The sequence below is a fragment of the Phycodurus eques genome, chromosome 6 (genome assembly GCF_024500275.1).
Source record: "Phycodurus eques isolate BA_2022a chromosome 6, UOR_Pequ_1.1, whole genome shotgun sequence".
NCBI classification, from domain to species: Eukaryota; Metazoa; Chordata; class Actinopteri; order Syngnathiformes; family Syngnathidae; genus Phycodurus; species Phycodurus eques.
The window spans coordinates 22,532,743-22,557,847 of NC_084530.1; the positions used below are offsets into that span (position 1 = coordinate 22,532,743).

Sequence of the window (25,105 nt, forward strand, 5' to 3'; positions counted from 1 at the left end):
TTGTTCTCTATGCTTGTAATATTAACATTCATAAAGCAGAACAGTTTTTCATGATACAGCGAACCCCCGTTTATCATGGGGGATACGTTTCAGCTTTATTGAACTTGCAGTAACCAGTATGTAAGAGTATGAGAGCAATAACACCAATATAACATACTTGCTTCCTAGTCACACCTGAGACCTTTTAATAGAAAAAGCCACATGACACCTGGGAGGAAAAATGGCTAATTGGGCCAAATTTGAAGATTTTCACATAAGAGTGTAGTCACTTTTGTTGCCAGCAGTTTAGATATTAATGGCAGTGTGATGGGTTATTTTGAGGAGACAGAAAATTGACACAGTTATACAAGGTGTACACTGACTACATGCAACGTGACTGACAGCCATTTCTTTGATATTGTCCGATAATAAAATATTTACATAGATGTGAGTTGTGTACTCACTTTTGTGAGATACTGTACATGCTTTAACAGTCAGATTATAGTTGTGCTGACATTGGTACAAGCAACAGAAAGACAAGATCGTTTTTATTTTAAAATGAGATCATGGTTTTTCACTCAATAATTGTATATACTTGATGCTTTTATGTGCACAAGTGGACTGAATTTAGACCTGGTGTTTCTTCTTTGGAAGGAGCATCCCCGAAGTACAGCGGCCTTTTTATTTCTTTAAAAAAAAAAATGTCCTCCTCCCCCCTTGTCAAAGCCTCTCCCGGTTCACCTCGGAGGCAGCAACACTTGTCGAGCGGCGTTTCTGTGAAAATAAAGATATGCTTCTGCACTCTGTTAATGCGATGTAACCTCTGTCAAACAGGAAGTTTGTGAGGGTTTTTGTAAACCGCTCCTTCTTCTTCTTCACAGACTTTGAACAAAAGAGCTCCGCCTCTTGTGTGTACTCGAGAGCGGCGGAGGGCGGCGCGCATCCCCAAATATCAGCGACGGCAGGTTGAAAGGCGCAAAATAAGGTCAGTGTCACCGCGCTGCATTATTAATGGCCGACTGTTTATCGCCTCGCCCGTTGAATTGGCGCGGCCCCGCCATCAAATATTGATGCAATTTCCCCCGGCTTAACACATAGAGGAAGCGACGGGATAAAGAAACGAGGTGTAACGCTGGGTGGCATGATGCCCGCTCGCGGCGTGTGTCAAACATGGCAAAGAAATTGCTGCTCAGGTGGGCTCGTTGAAGCGCTGGATGCATGATCATGCTAGCACTACTATTCTACTGCTGAAGTTTTACCTGCTGTGGCTATGAAGGGAGAAAAACCCATGATGTGGCCACCATCGACCCTTGACTTCAACCCTATTGAGCAGCGTTTCCCAACTTTTATTGAGCCAAGGTACAACCCCAATTCCAGTGAAGTTGACAGACTAATTGGGAGCAGGTGGGTGCCATGATTGGGTATGAAAGGAGCTTCCCTGAATTGTTCAGTCATTCACAAGAAAAGATGGGGCAAGGTTCACCTCTTTGTGAACATGTGCGTGAGAAAATAGTCCAACAGTTTAAGGACAGTGTTCCTCAACGTACAATTGCAAGGAATTTAGGGATTTCATGATCTACGGTCCATAATATCATCAAAAGCTTCAGAGAATCTGGAGAAATCACTGCATCTAAGCGGCAAGGCCGAAAGCCAACATTGAATGCCAGTGACCTTCGATCCCTCAGGCGGCACTGCATCAAAAACCGACAACAATGTGTAAAGGATATCACCACATGGGCTCATGAACACTTCAGAAAACCAATGTCAGTAAATACAGTTCAGGCGGTACATCCGTAAGTGCAACTTGAAACTCTACTATGCAAAGCAAAAGCCATTGATCTACAACACCAAGAAACGCTGCCGGCTTCTCTGGGCCCGAGCTCGTCTAAGATGGACTGATGCAAAGTGGAAAGGTGTTCTGTGGTCTGATGAGTCCACATTTCAAATTGTTTTTGGAAACTGTGGGACATCGTGTCCTCCGGGCCAAAGAGGAAAAGAACTATCTGGACTTTTATGGACGCAAAGTTCAAAAGCCAGCATCTGTGATGGTATGGGGCTGTGTTAGTGCCAATGGCATGGGTAAATTACACACCTGTGAAGGCACCATTAATGCTAAAAGGTACATACAGGTTTTGGAGAAAAATATGCTGCCATCCAAGCAACGTATTTTTCATGGACGCACCTGCTTATTTCAGCAAGACAATGCCAAACCAAATTCTGAACGTGTTACAACAGTGTGGCTTCGTATATAAAAGAATGCGGGTACTAGACTGGCCTGCCTGCAGTCCAGACCTGTCTCCCATTGAAAATGTGTGCCGCATTACGAAGCGTAAACTACGACAAGGGAGACCCTGGACTATTGAACAGCTGAAGCTGTACATCAAGCAAGAATGGGAAAGAATTCCACCTACAAAGCTTCAACAATTAGTGTCCTCAGTTCCCAAACGTTTATTGAATGTTGTTAAAAGAAAAAGTGATGTAACACAGTGGTAAACATGAACCTGTCCCAGCTTTTTTGGAACGTGTTGCAGCCATAAAATTCAAAGTTAATGATTTTTTGGTAAAAACAATCAAGTTTATCAGTTTTAACATTGAATATCTTGTCTTTGTAGTGTATTCAATTAAATATAGGTTGAACATGATTTGCAAATCATTGTATTCTGTTTTTATTTATGTTTAACACAACGTCCCAACTTCATTGGAATTGGGGTTTTACATATTTCCATGAAACCGTGTGTTGCAGTAATGAAAACAAAATTTGTTTATGAAGGAAAAAAAAAATTCACGTGGCCACTATCATCCCCTGACCTCAACCCTATTGAGAACCGATGAAGCATCCTTGAGTATTATCCATACAACTGCATTTGAATGTAGAAAAAAGCAAACAAACAAAAACATTTGGGTGTGAAGGGAGGAAAAAGGAATTTTACATTACAAAATCTCACAGCACATTACCAATGCAAAATGACACAAATAGTATATAACCTGTAGAGCAACCTTGAATATTCATTAAATCACATTTTAATGATAAAAAGATTCAAGAATGAATGGAGAATAACTCATGGTGTGCCACTATCGTCTGTTGACTTCACCCATATTGAGAACCTTTTAATAGTGTAGATTTGTTATTTTTGTCCAGAATTAAGGCTTTTATTATTAATACAAAATACAGATAATTATTTAAAGCTGTTTTTCAAAGTTCTAAAAAACAACAACATGTTTTTTTAGGGGGGTATAAAAATGCAAAGATTACCACAAAAAAAAAAACCTAAATAAATAAATTGTGATATCACATTGAGCCCGCACCGCCCCTTCCTAGCAGTTATATTTTTGTGGTCTACCACCATGCCTTTTTTTATACCATTTTAGTAGCAAGAAGCACATAAGATGTTTTGCTGAACAATTTTCATTATGGTACATAACCTGTAACATACAGTGGTCATGTTAATTTTGCACCTTTTTAAAGGCAGGTATCACAGAATATTTGCAGCGGAAACATACATATTATAAAACAGCTATATCGCAATAAATTACAATTGTGTCGAAAAGCTCACTTTAGTTAGGTAGTTCCATTCAAAAAATGTAACTCATTATAGAAATGCATTTCACATACTCAGAGGGAAATATTTAATCATGCTAATAATGTGTTACACTTATATAGTGCTTTTCTAGACACTCAAAGACGCTTTACAATTTCATGCAATATTCATTCACTCCTCAGTCACATGTGGTGGTGGTAAGCTATTTGTGTAGCCACATCTGCCCTTTGGCAGTCTGACAGAAGTGTGGCTGCCATTCTGTGCCTACGGCCCCTTTGACCACCTCCAAACATCCAACCACACTCATTTGTAGGCAATGTGGGCTAAGTGTCTTGCCCAGGGACACAACAACGACGACATGCACTCAGGCGGGGATACGAACCAGCAACCGTCCCGTTACAGGGAGTATGCTTCCCCTCATCGCCACGCCGCCCATTCATGATTTCTGTAAATATATATGCATAATTTGGTTGATTCTAGCATGCAGAAACCAAAACCCCCAAATTCACCATCACTAGAATCTACAATATTATGTAACAAATAATCAAGAAACAATGAAAATTATTTTTAATGTAGAAATTAGGTATGAATTTGCCCTCTAAAAAGTATGATTTCCAAGTGTTTAATGAATCTATATTATGTATGAATACTGAAATAAATGGACTTTTCCACCAAATTCTAATTTATTGAGATGTACCTGTATTTCTTCATGGAGCCTTCAATTTACCATTGCAGCAGGGGCACTCGCTGGTAGCCTTTTATTTTTTTATTTTTTTAACAAGCACAAGCTGTCTCCTCGTTGCCTTCTCTTTGTCGCTTTCATGTTAAAATCGCTTACTAATTAAGCCAAATGCCACCGCATCCAGTTGACACACACGCGCGCACACAAAACTCTCTAATGATGCACATGTGCCAGCATCTTTATTATCCATCCAGCCAGCCAGTGTGTATGTGTGTCTGAGCGTGTGCCGTTAAGTGATTGTAAATCACCCCACACGGTAATGGCGCAGATTAGCACGCTATCAAAAAGCTTTCTTCATGCACGATGCGCTATCATCTCGCAAGTCGTAAGTGTTTTTTATGCGAGAAACGAGAGGAGCCCATAATGGCCGCTCGCCTGTCACGCGCCGTTAAGGCCTTACCTCGTGTGATTAATGCTTGAAAAGCACAGAATGGCGACAAGGGGCGGTGGGGGGGAATGGCAGGTTGTCGTCACATTTGCGAATATGGCCGACATTCTGCGACGGATGAGAGATGCTTTGATTTCCTCTTCCTGTTTTGGGAGAGCACCCCACCCCTCCCCTGCACAGCCACTACTGCCCCCCTCTTACTTCCTTCCCCCAGCTTGCACTGCCTGCTATTGTGACCCATGAATTATTGATTAACCTGGGTAATAGAAAAGATATAACTGTAGCGTGCTTTTGACCTGCCTCTTCTGCAGTGGATCAGTGGGAACACGGGCGTATTATGCATGCAAATGAGGACATAAAGTGTGGGTATAAATTCACCCAATGTGCCGTTTCGCGCTGTGACGTCACGCGGGTGAGGAAAGGGAATTTCTATGTGGGGAAAATAAAAGATTGACCACTGATTTGGGGGGGAGTGGGGGGGGGGGGGGGCAGCTAACATATTCTCTTTTACTTTGTTTCTCCTCTGGCACAAATTTTCATAAAATCTAAATATACTTGAACATAAAACTGCATTTAAACTGTCAAGCTTTTTTTTTTTTTTTTTTTTTAAATGTCTGTGCATGATTACTTGTTGCTAGGCCATGTGTTCAAAGGGCTTAATCATAACTGCCCCACAAGATTTACCATATGGTTGTCATACTTTGAATGAAAAAGAACTTTACATGAAATAAAAGTTTTCAGCATTCATCTCTTTTGCAGATTTCTTTAAACATGTAGTATTTTAAAAATATTAATAATAATTTGTTTCAGTATTTCAGTATTGCTTTGGCATCTTGGTGCCAAGGCAACAATTTGAAGTGAGTTCAGGTGCTTCATTTAGACAGTCATTCACAAAGTCATTTGCTGCTATTTTGTGGCAATTACTCACAGATTTTCACTTTTCACTGAAGGGCTTGGGGCCTATCTTTTGCAAATAGTGGGGGTTCACTGTACTTAAAGGGTTATGAGGCAGGTTTATGATTTTGAAGTTGACTCTCACTGGTCTGTGTTGAATGAAAATATAATAGAATGTCTAAGGTGGAATACAACCTTTTCCAGGATGGTGTTTGACCTCCAATTTGTTCGGAGAATGGGCCAAAAATGGCGGAGCACCAATTGATTCCAATTTCTCTTCTGGCAAAAAAAAACCTAAACATACTTGAATGAAAAACTGTCAATCTTTTTTTTTTTTGGGCGGGGGGGGGGGGGGGGGGGGGGGGTCAAAAATGATCACTTGTTGCTAGGCAGATTTTGTAGGGCTCAATCATAACTGCCCCACAACATAGTCACCCTTTAAATTTAAAATAACTTAAAATGAAATTAATCTAAAAGAGTTATGAGGCAAGTTTATTATTTTTGAAGTCAATAACTGCTTTGTATATGTGTTCTATATTCAACTACAGTATTACAGTCAAACATAATCACTGCTTGGATGCAGATCAGCCTTGAATTTGTTCAGATTTGGAATATTTCCCACTGGATATAAGGGAAGTTAAAATAATCTGTACAGACAATATTTCAAGTACTGTCACACATTTGTAAAATCACTTGTTGCTAAGCAGAGTTCGCAGGGCTCGGTCGTCAATGCCCCACATGCCAGTGAAAATAATCATCATAGCCACACTTGGGAATTTACAACAAAAAATACCACAGTAGAGATGATGAGGCACATTTATATACACATTTAATCACAGCTCTGTATTAAAATAAATATTGTGTGTTTCAGTAACCAATATAAAACCTTTATTTAACTGGACAGTCAATGTTTTATTCGTAACATTATAACATGATTAACGGTCATACAAGTGTAAAAAGAAGTAAGCCACTGTAAATACTAAAATTATTATTTTTTTAAAACAGTCAACAGATGCATCTGTGACCACTAGAGTTTCGGTTTTTAACTGTCTTTTAACTGACACCAGCGATATGTATTTTCACTCTGCAGGGACTTTAATGCTCCTTAAAGTGCTCTTGAGAGATTTGTTGATTCTCTAACCTTAGATGTGTTTCTTCATGAAAATTGTCTTGTTTGCAGTGACCTAAAATTGTGCAAAAACAGCCAAAATGGAAAGAAGTGGCATTTTTTAATATGCCCATGTTTTAAGGCTGGACCATCTTGGAAGTTATTCCGCAGGGCGACAATCTATGTGATGATCTGTCTTTTTCAACCCAATCACATTTTGCAGCTGTGGGTTCGTTTTTTTCCTTTTTGCACTCAACAGGCTGTTCTGTGTGAGTAGAAATATACAATTAAACGCCCCAGTAACCTGCGTGTTTTCATTAGAAAAGGCACCTTAAAGGAGGTGACCAACGGCGGTAATTGCATGTGACTGTGTTTACATTTATTCATGAAACCACCTTTTCTCATCCCCATTTCCACCTGTCACCCTTTCCATTTGAGACCCCCACCGCCACACCCCATCAAACTTGGCCCTACGCTCCCTAATCAGGGCCCCCCTACCCCCCCCACCCCCACGCCACAACTCTTTGCTTGTTCACCACCGAGTGATTTTCATGCATTCGGTCCCCCCGAAATCTGTGTGCACTCAGCCACATCCTTTATTGATTGCTCGCAATGCAAACAGTAAGGCCCGGTGTCATATACATAATTGGACAGTTGTCAGGGGAGGTGAATTTGCTGATAACCAGCATCTTATTTCCACTCCCCGATGGATGCATGCTGTATGTGTGTGTGGGGGGGGTGCGTGGGTGGTGGTGGTGGTGGGGGAGGGGGGGTGGGGGCTGATGGGGGTACCGTGAAAATGAGAGCAGATAAATATAGGTACAGTATGTTTTTTTGTGGAAAATTCAGCCGGACTTGCATGGGTGTTTTTGCTTCAGAAAGTCTGCACATCAGAAAAAGTTTTTGTGATACAAAAAAAAATTATACCAGGATAAATTGTATATTTTTTTTTAAATAACCTGTACAACTCAATTGAAATAAGAAAAAAAAAAATAGAGAGGGGAAGTACAAATAAACAATTGAGATAAGTGTGCACACCATTTTATAATTGGGATGGGTTTGGGGGGATCCTATTGTATCGTTATTTGCAACTGAAGTGAAGTGTATGGCATTGATGCACATCCCTGCTCTCAGGATGTGTGTAGTGTGTAACCGGAACCCAATCCGATGTAGTCCTGTGCCTTTAAGGACAAGGACAATGATACCAAATAAATACACATTACACACACAATACCAGAAGAAAACATCGGTCCATCTGTGTTTGTGGGACGAAAGACAGCCTGTAGAATTACATTTTGAGAGACACGGTAGAAATAATAACACCTTAATCGTTGCTAAAGTCAACACCACTCTGTCTCGGGGAAGAAGAAGAAAAAAAGAAGACTTCTTTAAAGTTTGTAGTTTAGTAATGAAAAGCACACAGTGACTGCTGCAATTACCTGACCCGTGACACCGAGGTGATGAGACGTCCTGGCAGAATCCCAGCTTAGCCCCGCCGCCTGCCCGGCGGATAATAGATTCAGGCGCACAAATGCTGGAGCAGCCGTGTGTAATAACTCTATCAAACTCACGTCTCCCGTGTGTGCTCACCGAGTTAGACACACACGGCCGAGACACCCGCTGGAATTTCCCATTTTACTCCTCTTCGGCCTTTTCATTCCTTTCCTTTCCATTCCCCGGGAATCATTGGCTTGCGGGGGGTGGGGTGGGGGTGAGTCGAGGTTACAACCACTGTTTGTCTTCTGTGCTGCTGGGAGTCAGAGCGCATCCGAGGAGGCTTCGCCTTACGGAAACATCCACTTACAAGGATTGGCACGCGGAGACGGGGAGGCAAATGAAGCGGCACCCAAACACCATTCATATTTAATAATGTGTAGTCTGCATAGGAGGGGAGACTCTTTTCACTGGCCCAAACAGCTGGTGCTAAAACGGGCATGATGGAATGATTTTTTTTGGTGTATTGATTGTTAAGAACGTTTTCTATCATATTGATATTAATCAATCAGTGCGTCATGAAATGTATTAACAACCAGCAGAGGGAGTGCGATTAATTCAGGCCCAACTAGTTTGTTGCCTGAACAGGCTGCAGCAAAAACAGTGTTTCTTACTGGAGCAAAATTTGGAAAGCAAAAAACCGCTGTGGTTTTTTAAAGTGCTCTATGAATAATGTTGAGTTGAGTAAACAAAGTGGAGTGGAGTTAAATCAATTTGAGATGTTATTTTGTGCAATTCATTCATTCATTCAGGAAAGAGCAGAAACAGTCGTTCAACACGAATAGAGCAAAATTTGGTGTTGGGCCATTTCCAACTACATGTGACAAAATTGTAAATAATTGTCAATTGGGTAATTTAATCAATACAAGCGGCTAAAATGGGCATGGTACAATAAGCTACTGTTTATTGATGCTTAAGAATGTTTTCACTCACATGGAATTTAAGACGTTATATCGTACAGACGTACAATCTGCAGAGGGTGCAATTCAATCAGACCCAACTAGCTTGTTGCTGCAGAAGAACAAGTTGCTTAAAAGTAATAGAATAAAATTTGGAATACGATTTTGACAGAAACAGTGTATATTTTATTCTTCCGAATTTGTCAATCTGGTGGAATTTAATTGACATTAAGCATTATACGCTGTGAAAACGGGCATGATAGAATGATCTATTCTTTATTGGTTTAGAATTTATGTCAATTATGGGAACATTGTCAAACAGCACAGGGTGCAATTCATTCAGGCCCAACTAGTTTGTTGCCTAAACATGCTGCTGCAGTAAGAAACTGAAAAAAATAAATGAAACCAAATGAGTGTCTATTTACCATGAAGAATTTTGTCAATCATTGGGAATTTAATGGATATAAGCGTCACGTGCTGCTAAAACAGGCATGGTAGAATGATCTATGGAATGAATGTGATTCTACGGCAGTAGAAATATGTGCACTTGACATAAAACATTATTTTGTAAATCGGTGTCTGATACAGAAGCATGGCACCCAGCTGTCACAGCATACATTACGTACACTACCTGCCTGCCTGAATTGGAATTGTGCCTCAAGTGGAAGTGACATGCTCAGTGATCCGAAACCGTGCAGAAAGTCACCGCTGCTCTTTCCTTTACTCCCTTCAAAGGTGGCTGCTTTGGATCCATTATCTGCTCGAAAAACATCACTGTGGGCCATAACGAGGATATTTTTTTTACACTTGAGACAAGAACAATGGTTAGCTACTGCTTTAAGTTGACATAAAATACAACAAGGCACTAGTGTACCAATCTGGTGATGATTTCAATCATTGGTGTCAAACTCGAGGCCCGGGGCCCAGATCCGGCCCGCCACATGATTTTCTGGAGTAAATAATTTGTGTCAACTCATGGAAGTTGACGCAACTTATTGCTCAAATCTGTACTGAAATTTCAAATTGTCATCTGTAATAAACAGTCGACATATTGCATTTTTGTAACTGAACCCCTTTTGACATTAACTTGAACAATAGTTGCACAAACTATTATCCTTGTTTTCTGATTACAAAGCTAGTTCTCAGTTTGTTCCGTATATATCAAAATATTATGAGGCGATTAAACATTTATGGTTTCACTGTGGCGGCACGGTGGCCGACTGGTTAGAGCAGTCAGCCTCACAGTTCTGAGGACCCGGGTTCAATCCCCGGTCCCGCCTGTGTGGAGTTTGCATGTTCTCCCCGTGCCTGCGTGGGTTTTCTCCGGGTACTCTGGTTTCCTCCCACATCCCAAAAACATGCATGTTATGGTAATTGAAGACTCTAAATTGCCCGTAGGTGTGAATGTGAGTGTGAATGGTTGTTTGCTTGTATGTGCCCTGCGATTGGCTGGCAACCAGTTCAGGGTGTACCCCGCCTCCTGCCCGATGACAGCTGGGATAGGGTCCAGCACGCCCGCGACCCTAGTGAGGAGAAGCGGCTCAGAAAATGGATGGATGGTTTCACTGTCTTAACGGCGCTCTGAGGGAAATCGTAACTACAGTGTGGCCCCCCCCCCCCATCAAAAATGAGTTTGACACCCATTTTAAATAATACCCCAGGAGTAAAGAACAAATAATTTCAAAAACATTTCCATCATTGTCGTGACCTCCAACCTGTACACAAAAATAACATAAAAAGAGAATCTTTTCCACCAAGGAAGTAAAAATAAACAGCTGACATAATGTGGTTGCAAAAATGACACCCCCCCTTATGTTATTAATTGATGGATGTAATTAACAAAAAACACTCAACGTCATGTTAAATAGGAGTCGGCACTCATCTGCCACCATTTGAAGTGCCAACTCCCCAAAAACTTCAGATGCTCCATTAGGCTCTTCCTGACATTTTTGTTGTCAAATCTCCCAGCACAAGCCATAGTCTGCAGGTAGCTTCCACAGCATCAAAGGGATCTCATTGCTCAGTCAGAAGGGTATAAAATAATTTCCAAGACATTAAATATACCACGAAAGACAGTGAAATCATCAAGTGGAGAAAATATGACAAAACTGATAGAAAGAAGAGAGGAAACTGGTCAGGGAGGCTGCCAAGAGGCAAACAGTCAGGCATTGAAGGACTTGCAGGAATTTCTGACAAGCACTGGCTTTTTAGTTCATGTGACAACAATCTCCTGTCTTCTTCATATTTCTGCGCTATGGGGCAAGGTGACCTTATCTTACAAAGAAAGTCAACCCAGCATTATCCCGCCTTCCCTGTGTTCTGTGTAAAAGGCAAAGGTGGATAAATGCTGCGTCCTCTAATGCAGCAATTTTGGTGGATGTCTGTTTAAAAGAAGCTAAATATAAGCCTTCCCCAGTTGGAGTTGACCCAGCAACATTACACCTTCTCTTAGTTCTGTGTCAAATACAGGTATAAAGGTAGATAAATGCTGAGGCTTCTGTTACGATTTGGCTGCAGCAATTTTGCCGGAACGTCTAAACATAAGTCCCTTTCACACTGTCCGCAAAAGTTGTCATTTTTCTGTCTTTTTTTTCAGCAATTGAAGTCGCATTTTGTGTTAGTGGCTCTGATGCTGCAATTTTTAGCTGGATCTCTGTATGAAAGAGGCACACAAAAAGGTCTTTCCTGCATTGTGCTGTCGGTCGAGAGGTGTTGCAGGGGGGGGGGGCCTACTGTGGGTTGTGGGGTCTCAGCTAGTGCTGTAGTGCAAGCCGGCTCCTCGCGATGAGTTGCAAGTGTCAGTTTATTTTATCTCCCGCTTTTCATCATCCTGCCAGAGCCTGCACAGACTGAAGAGGAAGGAGGAGGAAGACGAATCCACCTGAGTCTCTGGAATGCGGCGGTTTAGTTCAACAAGTCGTTAGCCGAGACCGGAGAGGGGTGCCTCGTGTCCTACCCCCCTTTAACCATTGACATAATGATTGACAGCCAAACTGGGCTTTGATGGGGTCATCATTACGGCGTCCGTGACACATGCTTGGAGATGACCAAGGAATAAGGCAAAGGCCACTAACACATGAACCCCAGAGAATGCAAAGGCTCCAAATCATACCGAAACGTCTATCGTAGCTATCTCGGCCTATTTCACGCAGTCACTGCATGACGCAATCCGATAATTACGAATAATAATAATGTCATCTTTGTTGTGACGTACAGTATAAAATAGTTTTGAACACTTCGGTGTTCTACATTAGAGCCGTAGAGGTAGTCCTGTCATTTAGTTGCCACAGGACTCGCGTATTTCCCGTGGAGATCACCACAACTGCTTTCAACAGAACTAAGGAGAAGTGACTGTCGGATTTTAGACTTCAGACTTCTCGCCTTTCTGGCATCCTCTTGCATACAGTACCCAATGTTCCATTATGGCTCGTCCCGTCATCACACATGGAAAATTACTGGGTTGACTTCGTGCCCCCAATTCTGTGTCACTATTGTTTATATCATTGATGTCCAAGCTAAGGCTCGGGGGCAATTTGCGGCCCATTGTCCATTTTTTGAGCCGCCACGACATACTACTAAAGTTAACATTGGACATGGCCCGCAAGGCTAGCTGGCAAACATTTGGTGTATTTGTTTCATGCAATAAGAAGCGGGAAAAAATAAACACCTTCTCTATGCTAAATGCCAGTGTAAAGGGTTAGCTTGTATATTTTAACTAGAAAAGTTGTTTTTTGAGTTATTTATGACTAATATTTTAATGACATGTACTGCACATTATTCTAGCTGCGGTTGTTGTTAAAATGCTATAGAAATAGATTTAGTTAGAGTAAGTATCGTGATGTTGGGGCGTGTTGTGATATGAATGAAGTTGTCGTTGTCTCACAGATGTTGTCCGCACATTACATTTTGATGACGGGGATAGAGCCTAACTTCGTGCTGCTGTCCTCGTTTCTTTCCGCAAGTCCCGTGGCCTCGCTTGTTTGAACCTTTTAAAACTAGCGGCGATTGGAATAGTCAAAGCTAGCGAGGCTAACAGCTATTCTCAGCCACCACCAGTTCAATTTCGTACTCTCGGAACTGCAGAGGCATTCACTGTTCCACAGAGTGTTATAGTCCAGCGACAGAGTCGGAGGTCCTCTGTAAATTGGCCAATTGGAAGACGAGATGCCAAAATCCATGATTGCAGCGATTAGTCAACTTCAAGCTTTAAATAACAATGATCCAAGTGGCCGCCATCTTTGTGGAATTAACAAAACCCCAAAAAAACTAAGAATGAGCAGTTCAAAAGCCTCTAAAATCCTCCATAACAAATGCATTGTGGAAAAAACAACTGGTTATTAAAATGCGACCTATTCTACTTCCCAGACTGCTCTTCTCACGAGTTTCATTTGCTCTATTTAAGTTGAGTTTTTAGGGGAAATCACTCCATTTGAAACATCACAGTTATTTTGAAACGTTGACTTGAAGAACCCCTCGGAATTTCGGCCCGCACAAGCTTATTAGTGGATATTTTTAACTGTAAGGCAATTAGAGAAGAGGTTCCCAAGTAGAACACGAAATGAAAGTGTCGAGGAAATAGGTTTGAGAAATAATGAAGTTCTACTGTTTTACAGTTATTTGAAGCCATCTTTTTGTCAGATTTTCTGTAGGCATTGCAGTATCACACAAAAATGTTCCTCCAAAAAGGGCATTTTTTTCCATCACAAAAAACTAAATTCATGCATCATCCGATTTTAAATTTTTTTGGTGCTTTGTATTCCAACTAGACATTTTTGTGAAATCTTGTCACATTGACACTTTTAACATTGATGCAGAGTTGCAAAGTTGACTCGTTGACTAATTGGTTCAAGCTCTAATATATAGACCAGGGGTGCTCAATGCGTCGATCGCGGTCGACCGTATTGGTAGATCGCATGACATTGCGTGACATAAAAAAAAAAAAAAAAAAGACATCAGCCTATCATCCATCCCTTTGCTTAATTGATATAAATATATATAATCGATGATGATTTTTTTCTGACACTTAGGTCACGCACATGCGCAAACAACGCTGCTAAAATGTAACTGCAGATTTGCAAACAACGGCGCCAAGTGTGTCAAAACTAACAAGCAAGTCAGTGAGTTACCTCCAATTTTTATCTCTCGGTGTTTTCTTTTAAACTTAAGAAAGGGTATAAAAATTAGTGGGGGAGCTGGACCAAGTAAGAAGACAAAAACTTACCACGAGGAGTATTTTTTTTTTTTCACGATGACATTTTTGAAATGCGTATGCCTCATCTGCCAGTCTGCCATCGCATTACCAAAGAACGGAAATGTGGAGCGGCATTTTACGACTGTGCATGGAAAATACGAAACTGACTACGCATCCCTGGCTGATTCACTTCAGTGCAAGTCATCGGAGTAAACTCAGGTAATGACAAAAAAAAATTACATTGTTAATTATGTTGTGTTGTGCAAGATTGGCTCATGCGGTGATGCAAGGTACATCAACATACATTGGTGCTGAGCTGTGTCGGCGGCCCAGAATTTTAGCTCACTGGTAGCGCTCTGCGCACTCAAACCGGAGACATGGTCGCGGCCCCCACCAAAAAAAGGTAGATCGCGGGAGGTTGGCTGCTTGAAAAGTAGATCTAGGGGCAAAAAAGTTTGGGCACCCCTGATATAGACAATATATAATTACTTGATGTATTTTTTTTTTTTTGCATGTTTAATGAATTAAAGTCATATAATGTCAAAGTGGCCCTTGACTCCTTCCATTTTTCTGGCTCCTCTGAGATTTGGACACCCCTGGTTTACATAGAACAGCGACCTGGAAAAAATGCAGAAAAAATGCTGTCTTTTACAGCCTGTGTTTTTTTTCTGCCTGTCGGGGGTGGACCCTCATTACAGCCCTTTCCCGCCTTTATTTCACTCCATTAGGCGCCCCGCTCCTCTCTCTCTCTCTCTCTCTCTCTCTCTCTCTCTCTCTCTCTCTCTCTCTCTCTCTCCCGCTCTCTCTCTCCCTCGCCTCCACATATGACACAGTCCAATCAATACAGTCCCACTGGCTCCCTCAGCGGGCGCCTCCAATAAATAGATTGCGGTGGAACATTAATTGAATTGTGCAGCGTGTGGAGCAGCAGTAGCACACCTCTTATATTGGACAAACACAAATATGGTCTAATAATGCCTCAAACCACCAACTATCCACACAATCTTTTTTTTTTTTTATTCCCCCCCTCCCAAACATGAGGTAGTTTGCCCTCTTATGCGTTTCATCACTTAGCCTCATCCCGCTAAGGTTGATGTTAGCACCTCAGGCCTTTTCTGGCTGGTGGCTGAGGGGGTGCACCCATGGGTGGTGGGGGGGCTGACAGATGGTTCAGTGGTGGTGGATTGATGGACAGCAGCTTAAGCCCCCTTTTACGCCGCCTTTCAAAGTCGTCTATTTTCCGCCTTTTTTTCCAGGTAGCTGTTCTGTGTGAATGGGAACAAAGTGGAATGGAGGTTACAAATGTGACCTGAAGGCAGTATTAGAGCTGTAACGGGCGGAACGGCATATGTGTGAAAGGGTATTCCGCAAGGCTGGGACCTTACTATCATCAGTGGAAAAATGAATGCACAAGTTTATCAAGATACTCTATTTTGCAGAAGAAATTAAGGCCATCTGTCCAACAGTAGAAGCTCAAAAGAGGATGGGTGTTACAACAGGAAAAGGATCCAAAATACAAAAGCAAATCAACAACAGACTCGCGTCAGTAGAAGAAAATACTTTAAAAAAAATAAAATAAAATACCACTCCAGTCTGGAATGGCCCAGTCAAAGTTCTGACCTCAACCCGATTAAGATGCAGTGGCATGACATCAAGAGGGCTGTTCATACCAGACATCCCAGGAATGTTGCTGCATTGCAACAGTTTTGTAGAGAGGATTGGTCCAAAATTCATTCTGATCATTGTGCACGTCACATGTGGTTGAGGTTATTGCTGCCCGAGGAGGGTCAACCAGTTATTGAATCCAAGGATTCACTTACTTTTTCCTCCTTGTCCTGTGAATGTTTACGTTAGTTTATTTTTTTTTAAAATGAAAACACATACGTTACTTTTTTTCAACCAACCCCTAAAAAAAACCCACTCAAAATTATGCAGTTTAAAAATGTTGGTGGAGTTTAAACGTTTGACGATGTGTGATGCTCATCTTTACGATGGCATGCATATCAGTACCACTGCAGCCGTTCCCGAGTCACTTACCACGGCGGCTCCAAGCAGGTGCCAAGGCAAATATTTAGCTCATGATTAATATTTAATAGCATTCCTGCACTGGTTCCCCTTTTTTTCTTTTTATCCTAAGGTCCAGTGGCTACGTACTATTAAATCTCCCCACTCTCCCATACATATATGACACGTAATAATGGCGTGAATATAAAAGAGATTAATAATTTAGAGTGAGCCAACAAATTAGGACCATCATTAAAATAAGCAGGGCTCGGGAAGCGTTTTGCATAAAAGCGCGGGCGCCTGGTTCAAGGTAATGCCGCGGCTCATCTTTCTAAAGAATTACAACATTAATTCAGCCGACGCTGAACTCATTGCTCCGACATCCCCGGAGCATTTCCCATGGTCGTCAAATGAAATGATGGCACAGACTGAGGTGCTTATTTCCATTTTTTACCCATCATACCTTGACAGAGTTTTCACTGCCAGGGTGTGTAGTTCACCCCCTCGCCCCCTCCTCCTCTTCTTCATACAGATTACTCCTTCCCCTGGGGCTTGGCTAGGTGGACACCAGAGGTCCTCAGTATGTTCAATGCACCCCCGCCCCCACGCAAACACTGTGACCTCTGTGAGTCAGTGTTAGAATCACACAGACACATGCGGGCCTTTTGATGCGACAGCTTGACAGAAGTCCTAATTGACTCTCTAAACTGTATCAAGTGAATATGATCAACAGGACCCTCTCTATAAGGATAAACAAATGCAAATATGCCATTGTTATTTATCGACAACAGTAGTATGTCACTGTTACTGCAATAGAGAACATTTAAAGGCAGAGAATTTTCTGAAAAATGTACACTTTAGCACCAAACACTAAGGTGTTAACAGTGATTAGATACATTTTTAAAAAGGCAACGCGTGGAGAACAGCATTTATATATTTTTTGTATTATTTATTTACTATTAGCATTTTTTTGTTACAATGGTCTCTTTCATACGGCACGGTGGACGACTGGTTAGCACATCTGACTCACAGTTCTGAGAACCGGGTTTCCTCGCCCGTGTGGAGTTTGCATGTTCTCTCCGTGCCTGCGTGGGTTTTCTGATTTCCTCCCACATACCAAAAACATGCATGGTAGGTTAATTGAAGACTCAAAATTGCACGTAGGTGTAAATGTGAGTGAGAATGATTGTTTGTTTATATGTGCCTTGCCCCCCCCTCTCGCCCAGAGTCAGCTGGGATAGGCGCCAGCACCCCCGCAGTATGGAAAATGGATGACCTCTTTGATGCAAATATGTTGCAACAATGTTGTTAGCATTTGCAGCAAAATGGTGTAATTTACAATAATAAAATCATCACCACACTAAAGTTGGACTTGTATAAGAATAAAATGATGGTATCAGGCACAAGGAGTAAGGAATTAAAATTCCACCAACATTGATCAATCACGGTAGTGTTTTATGTAAGTAAATATTCCAAAGATTAAAATTGTGCAGCTAAAATAGCCATTAGTTTATAAATGATGGTGACTCTGTGCTAATTCCCACCCTGTCCTATCCCACGCTGTCCCATCCTGTCCTTTCCTGCATAAACCAGTCCTGCCCGGTCTTGTCGTGTCGCGTCCTGTCTTGTTCTGCCTTGTACGGTCCTGCTCTGTTGTCGCTGATTGGTCCCCACAATCATATCAGTTTGTGAGATTCCGCAATTCCAGATGGCTTTTGCGCAATCCTATCACCTCCGTAATTGTTAGTTGAACCCAGGTGACAGACACACAGTAGGCTTCACTCCTACCTACGCTTGTGTTGTTGTGTTTTTGCCCTGAAAGCGTGCGCCTTCAACGCAGCCGATCCCGATCCCCGCTGAGCAAACACGTCACCTCGCACAGCAAACTCTCGTTTCAAGGCACGCGTCGCTGGAGGCGGCGTGTGATACCGCCGTTTACCCGCCGTTTTGAATTCTTAGTTGAGCTGGGATGAAAAGGTAACAGCAAAAAAGGCTGGCAGAGACGTCTTAACCTGCTTCCACGTTTCCCCAGTTTTACAGAGATGCCTTAATGACGCTACGCTGACATTTTTGCCTGCCGGGACTAACATGCTTTGAGACGGCGTTTTTATTTCCCACCCCCAAGGGTGCATGCAGCGCCCTCTGATGCCGAGCGCAGTCTTGCACTAGGTGTCTCGTTGATCATGAAGGGCTTTGAGGTGCAGGTGACTTTACATAGCTGTTTATAGGAAGACGAGAAAGTCATGTGACTGTCAATCATACTGTACGCTGACATATTTATAATGTGGCAAGATGGTAGTCTTGTCACTTGGGGTGATTGGCACTGCATAGCCACCTCCACCACACTACCTGGCTCACTGATCCTCTCCAATCCTGCCCCATTACATCCAATTATTTTCTTTTGCTGTCCTTCCCTGTCCCATCATATTCCGTCCTGTCCGGTCCCGCCCAGTGCCGTCCTGTTTCGGCCTGTCCTTTGCAGTCCTGCCCTATCCTGTCCTTTCCTGCCCTGCCCTATGCTGTCCTGTCCTTTCCTGCTGCGTTATTCCCTGTACAGTCCTTTCCTGTCCTGGTCTGTTCCATCCCATCCTATCCCAAGCCACTTTTGCTTAATTTTTTTGTTTTAGTTTTATTCGCTTATCACTCGCTCGTCTGTACAGCGAACCATCCCCCCATTTACATTCTTGAGAAGCAAGGACCTTTTTTTTTGTCTGAGCAAGCTGCCCGTCAAATACGCCCCCCACCCCTTTCTTTCTCCAAATCAGAATTCACGTGCCGTTCATGCACACCTGAAGGCAAAGCGGCTCCACTCAATTTAGCGGCTCTGATAAATCACCATTAATTAGCTAATAAAAGCCAGCAGGTGGTTCGCAGCCCAAAGACATCCACTCCACCATCGTTAATAATGCATATTAAATTGGGGGGTGGGAGAATGAGGGGCTGCCATTCAAGTGTTGCGATTCCACTATCCCCCCCCAAAGGATTGTAAGTGGCAATGACCTCAACTTGTGAAGAGCATGTTTGTGCATGTATTGTTCATGATTGATGGCCAAACAGTGAATTATTCAAACACCAGGCTATTATTATTAATTTTTTTAAAATTTACTTTTGATTATTATTACCAGGTGGCACGGTGACCGACTGGTTAGCACATCTGCCTCACAGTTCTGAGGACCGGGTTTCAAATCCCGGCCTCGTCTGTGTGGAGTTTGCATGTTCTCCCCGTGCCTGCGTGGGTTTTCTCCGGGCTACTCCTGGTTTCCTCCCACATCCCAAAAACATGCATTAATTGGAGACTCTAAATTGCCCGTAGGTGTGAATGTGAGTGTGAATGCTTGTTTGTCTATATGTGCCCTGCGCTTGGATGGCGACCAATTCAGGGTGTACCCCGCCTCTCACCCAGAGTAAACTGAGATAGGCGCCAGCACGCGCGCGACCCAAGTGAGGATAAACGGTACGGAAAATGAATGAATGAATGAATGAATGGATGGATTATTATTACCAGCCAACCAGCTAACTAACAAAAACCAAAGCAAGAAGATGGTCAAATGATAAAGACGTTATCTCAATGCATGCACTCCATATTATTAGGTCCTATGCTAGTGCTAACACAAACCCGCAAATCTTATATTCCAGTGAAATTGGCTGTCCGGATGTCATTGAAATAAACTAACACAATAATTAAGTAGCTAGATTTATATATTTTTTAAAAAAAAAACACAACAGCAAGTAATCTGAACTGTATATTAACTCTTAAACTAGTCCTAACGCAACATGTCCTGGCTTGACACAGAGTAAACATACGTTTGTTCACTTTAAAAGACGTGGTCCGAAACTAAAGCTAAGGTCATGAAATTCATACTTTTTTTGTTCGTGTTCCTGATCATTTATAACTTTTAATTAACTTTGAAGCTAGCCTGTGTTGAATATCAATATGTATCCAAAACTACAGTAGTTAGCAAACTAGCTAACTCACTAGCTAATCTGCCAGCTAACCAACTAACCAGCTAACTCACACAAAATCAACCAACAACAGGATGTCAAGTCTTCTGACTGTACCATGAATGGAAATATTAGCTCCCACACCAGTGCTAACGCAACATATGAGGTGTTCTGCTGGTCCACGAATTTTGCAGACAACTAAAGTTGGTCTTGCTAATATTGACAGTAAATAAAGTTGGCAATCCGGATGCTACAGATGCTATGCTATAGTTGTCATTGCAAATCAGTTTAGGAACATAGCTCAGGAGCTTCAAGTTATTTTAAGGTACCGGTTGCATGCTATTGTTTCTTTCAAGTCACACCGACGAAGCAAATGGTGGTCCTTATGAACAGATATATCATTTTTCAGCTCTCCCTCTAAAAATGGCTTGTGAAAAAGTAATCCAACACGAAGGTCTGTGACAGTCGTTAACATTTCTTTATGTTGGCATTGAATCACGCTGACTTTTTTCTTTTCTTTTTTTTTTTTACTTTGTACATCCTCGCTGCTCGTCTTCATTACGAGCAATAATAGCCCTGAGCCAGCGGGGCTGAAATATAACTGCGGCAAAGACACGCCAAGTGCCGATTGAGAAGACATTTGCGTGGCCGCATCGTGTGACCTTCGGGCCATTTGACAATAGCCTACATGTACTCGCCATATACGGCTTACCATGCAATTCTAGAAACTAATAAATCCTCAAATGAACCAACAATAAAACCACAATACATAATAACAAACACTGGTGCTTTACAAGGACAGGCCACATGCATGTTGGCTCAACGTGATACCAAACCTTCTTTTTTTCACCCATAGCTCTCTAAATTTCTTGTTGGTTATACCTAACTAGTATAAATGTGGGTGTCGGGAAAAAAATCGGAAACTGACAGTTTGTGTCCTATTAAAGCGAGGATTCCACATGAAATAGTATGAGTGCTAAGTACAAATCTGAAGTCACAATAAGTCATACCGTATTTTCACGACCATAAGGCGCACTTAAAAGTCTTAACTTTTCTCCAAAATCGATGGGGCGCCTTATAATGCCTTATGTGTGCACCGAGTTCCAAAATCGGTAACTGTTGTTGTGTGACTTTGATGTGCGCTCCGCTTGACTGACTGGGAGCACTTCCTGCCGACACGCTGCTTATATAAAGGAAGGCGGACGTGACTGAGGACAGCATGCGGACGTTAAAGGGGGAAGGGTGCGCCTGAAAGAGGACGCTAAAGGCACGCCTCCAGTAGGTATATATTGGCGAAGGACACCCGAAAAATGGCACCTACGAAGAGACACGGTTACAAAGCACAGTTTGAACTGCAAGCTATCAGTTACGCGGAGGAACAAGGGAATCGAGCGGCCGCGAGAGAATTCAAGATCAATGAATCCATCGTTCGCAAGTGGATGCCTGGGCTAAGGTATCTGCTTTGACTGTTGTCCGAGCTTTCGCGAAAGCCGGCATCATTGCTGAACAGCAACGAGACTGACTCCGACGAGTACGAGAGGGAACCCGGCATGTTTGATGGCGAAATTGCCCAGCTGTTCATTTCGGATAAAGTAGATGAGGACTTTGATGGATTTGTGGATGAGGGTTGATAAAAAAATAACGTGAGTACATTGTTAAATACTTCAATAAAGTACAACCGAACTCACTTTTGCTCCCGCTGCGTAGTGTATGTTTTAAGCTAGCGTATGGTTTACCATGCCTGCGTCCAATAATACGGTGCGCCTTATGTATGTGTTAAATAGAAATACGAAATAGAAAAGAGAAATAGACCCGTAACTGAGACTGCGCCTTTTAATACGGTGCGCCTTATGGTCGCGAAAATACGGTACTTTTCCCCTACAGTAAGAGCACAAAGCATTACTGTACATTGATGCTACACATACTTGCTGTTGGAAAAATGGCATCTCTATTAACAATGGTGACACTTAATGTGTTCTTAGTTTTAACAAAGATGTTTTAGCTGTTAGCATTTAGCATGCACATTGACTCCAGACCAGTAGAATACAAAATGAGCCCTCTGATTTTGTGTACAAAAAAAACAAAAACTAATTTGAATAAATAAAGTAATAATTTTGACCTGTTTTAAAAGCTTACAAGCCCGTGTTGGTGCTATCCCAGTCACATGCTGTGTTAGTGTGTGTGTGTGTGATAGTATATGTTCAGTGTGGTTTGCGGCACTTCTACGAACTTTGGCTCTCGCTAAAATGATCGGAGGATGTCAAAATGGGAAGTTAGCTATTAGCGTTTTGCACGTGCATTGACACCTGACCAGCAGAATACCCAAGCAAGGACACCAACTTGTGGCCCATGTATGTTATGCAAATAAATTGTTTTTTTGTTGTTGTTGTTGTTTTGTGTTTTTTAAGCCATAATTTAACTGCTTTAAAAAAATCAAGTTGGTGCTAAACTAGATTGCAATATGGAGAATAGCGTCCCTGTCGAGACCCTGGCCTGGATGAACTACTTTTAACAGCCTCTAATTTCAGTGTGAAATGTTTGTACAAAATTGAGAATGTCAAAACAGGAAGTTAGCGTTTAGCTGATAGGCTAACATTCACACCTGACCTGTGAAATACCTTTTAAAGCATGGATGGAGCAAAGTGAGCCTCCATTTGACCGTGTGATAATGTTGTAAAAAATATATATAATAATAATTATAGCAACGCTATGTAATTTACCTTCATTTGAACGTCTTAAAAAACATGGTGGTGCTACACCAGCTTGTCATATACTGTCATGGCCCGGGAGAAACTATTTCTAGCAGTCTGTAACTTCAGCAGACCAGCCAGGACACCTTATTTGGTTGTGTTAGCACTAGCATATGTGCTTACGTGAGTGGTGGCACGTTTTGCCGCACACTAACAAGATCAGACAATGTCAAAAGACGAAGTTAGCTGTTAGCATTTAGCAAATTCATTCATTCTTAACATTGTAAGGTGAGTGAAAATGAGCTCTGTGAGTATTGTGTGATAAGTGATGTGTTTAACAAAAATAAATATTATAAAATTATACAAGAAAGTATGTAAGAAGGGAATTTGCATCTCGAGTTTGACTCTGGATGAGCTACTTTTAGAAGTCTCTCAATTTTGTGGACCAGCCATGACACGACTGAGTCTGCATGACTTGATCATGGTTGTTTGCTCACGTTGATAGCGTCGTTATCCCTCAAAGCCCAGCGTGAGTACGTACGCCGCCTGTGTCATTAGGAAAAGTTGAGTCGTTTACGAACGTCCCGCCTTGTTAAATGTGACCGCACGCTCATCGTTGATGTATTTTTAATCATACAAATATTTTAATTAGCCCCAGACCACCTTCCCATCTCTCGCTCCCTCATTCCCTTTCTCGCTGCGCATGTAATCTCAAGAGTATTATATTTAATATGACGTCTGCGCACACATACTCACACACACACTCATTGACTCTTCACTCTTTATTTCAGATTAAGAATATTTTTTACCATGGAAAATAATTCTGAAATAATTCCTCCCAAGGTCACTATCATTCAACATTAAAAGGGAGTTATTATGTAAAACAGATTTTTGTAATGTTTGTATACAAATAAAATTGTGCTCATTGTGACGACACAATTTGACTAATTTACATAATTATTGGGTTTCTCCTCTTATGACTTGGAAGCTCGGCTGGGTGAAGATGCACCAACTGACGGAAACACTATCTGTCCGAAACGCTATCATGTCAAACTCAAAAGGTAAGCAGAGCTGCATGGAGGTAAACACCACGTCCTTCCTTGATTGCTCAGTGAAGTTGTCGTCGTGGTGGGGGTTATTCTTATTTGGTGATCTGTCCAAGTGCCACATACACACAGTGTCATCTAAAAAGTCGTACCTCCAAGAGTAAAAATGGTTGTATTGTCTACACAGGTGCTCACTATTTCCCCTCCATTTTGGGCTCTGCTTCCGCAAGTTGAAGATGCTCACCGAGTAGCGACACCCGCGAACCAGGGATGTACTTGTTTTGACATGTGTGCATGGAATCATTCAGAGAATAAAAACCTTTTTTGCTGTATGAAATTCATTACGTGTAATGTTGCATTATTATCATTGATCAAAGTAGCTCAAGTAGCTTGAAATAATGGTAAAGAAAATATCTACCGATTACCAAGAAGGTGAAGCTAGAGCGTAGCGACGAGGCAAGTGGCTCCTCAAGGTTTCCAACTTTGTCGCTATATTTCAGAATCAGAATCAGAATCAGAATCATCTTTATTTGCCAAGTATGTCCAAAACACACAAGGAATTTGTCTCCGGTAGTTGGAGCCGCTCTAGTACAACAAACAGTCAATTTACAGAACACTTTGGGGACATAAAGACATTGACAAAAAACAATTGTGCAAAAAGATGCAGAGTCCTCTAGCACTTAGAGCAGTTCGAACGACTAATATTGCAATAGTCCGGTGCAATGACCATTGTGCAAAGGGCGCTGAGACTTCAAGGAGTGTATGCGGTTTAAAGCGACGAGTAGTGCGATCATCTGGGACAATGTCGGTTGTGCAAATGTTACAGATACTCCTCAATCAGTGTGCAAATGGAGCAGATGCTACTCTGGCATGAGTGGCCAGTATATGCAAATAGTGCAGCATGGCGAGACAACTACAGTGAGTGCACAAGTAATAAATAATTGGCCCCACAGAAATGTGACAACGAACTCAAGTCAAAAAATTGCCAGCTTGTTGTAATGGAATTATAGGTTAGGTGTTTAAGAAGTTGATCGCAAGAGGGAAGGAGCTGTTGGAATGTCTACTAGTTCTAGTTTGCGTTGATCGGTAGCGCCTACCTGAGGGAAGGAGCTGGAAGAGCTGGAAGAGCTTTAGTGACTTTAGTGACCTCTCTTGCGTCTATTTCTCAAAAACAGTGATTACAACAACA

At 41.9% G+C, this 25,105-nt stretch overlaps 1 long non-coding RNA gene across 1 annotated transcript in view; it reads left to right on the forward strand.

The window, feature by feature from the left end:
- LOC133404507 (uncharacterized) overlaps positions 1–24,211 on the forward strand; it is a 78,455-nt gene extending 54,244 nt beyond the window's left edge. Inside the window, exons 2-4 of the long non-coding RNA XR_009768840.1 lie at positions 861–964; positions 23,859–23,931; positions 24,104–24,211. This is a non-coding gene — a long non-coding RNA (uncharacterized LOC133404507). The remainder of the gene's footprint in view (positions 1–860; positions 965–23,858; positions 23,932–24,103) is intronic.
- The last annotated feature ends 894 nt before the right edge of the window (positions 24,212–25,105 follow it).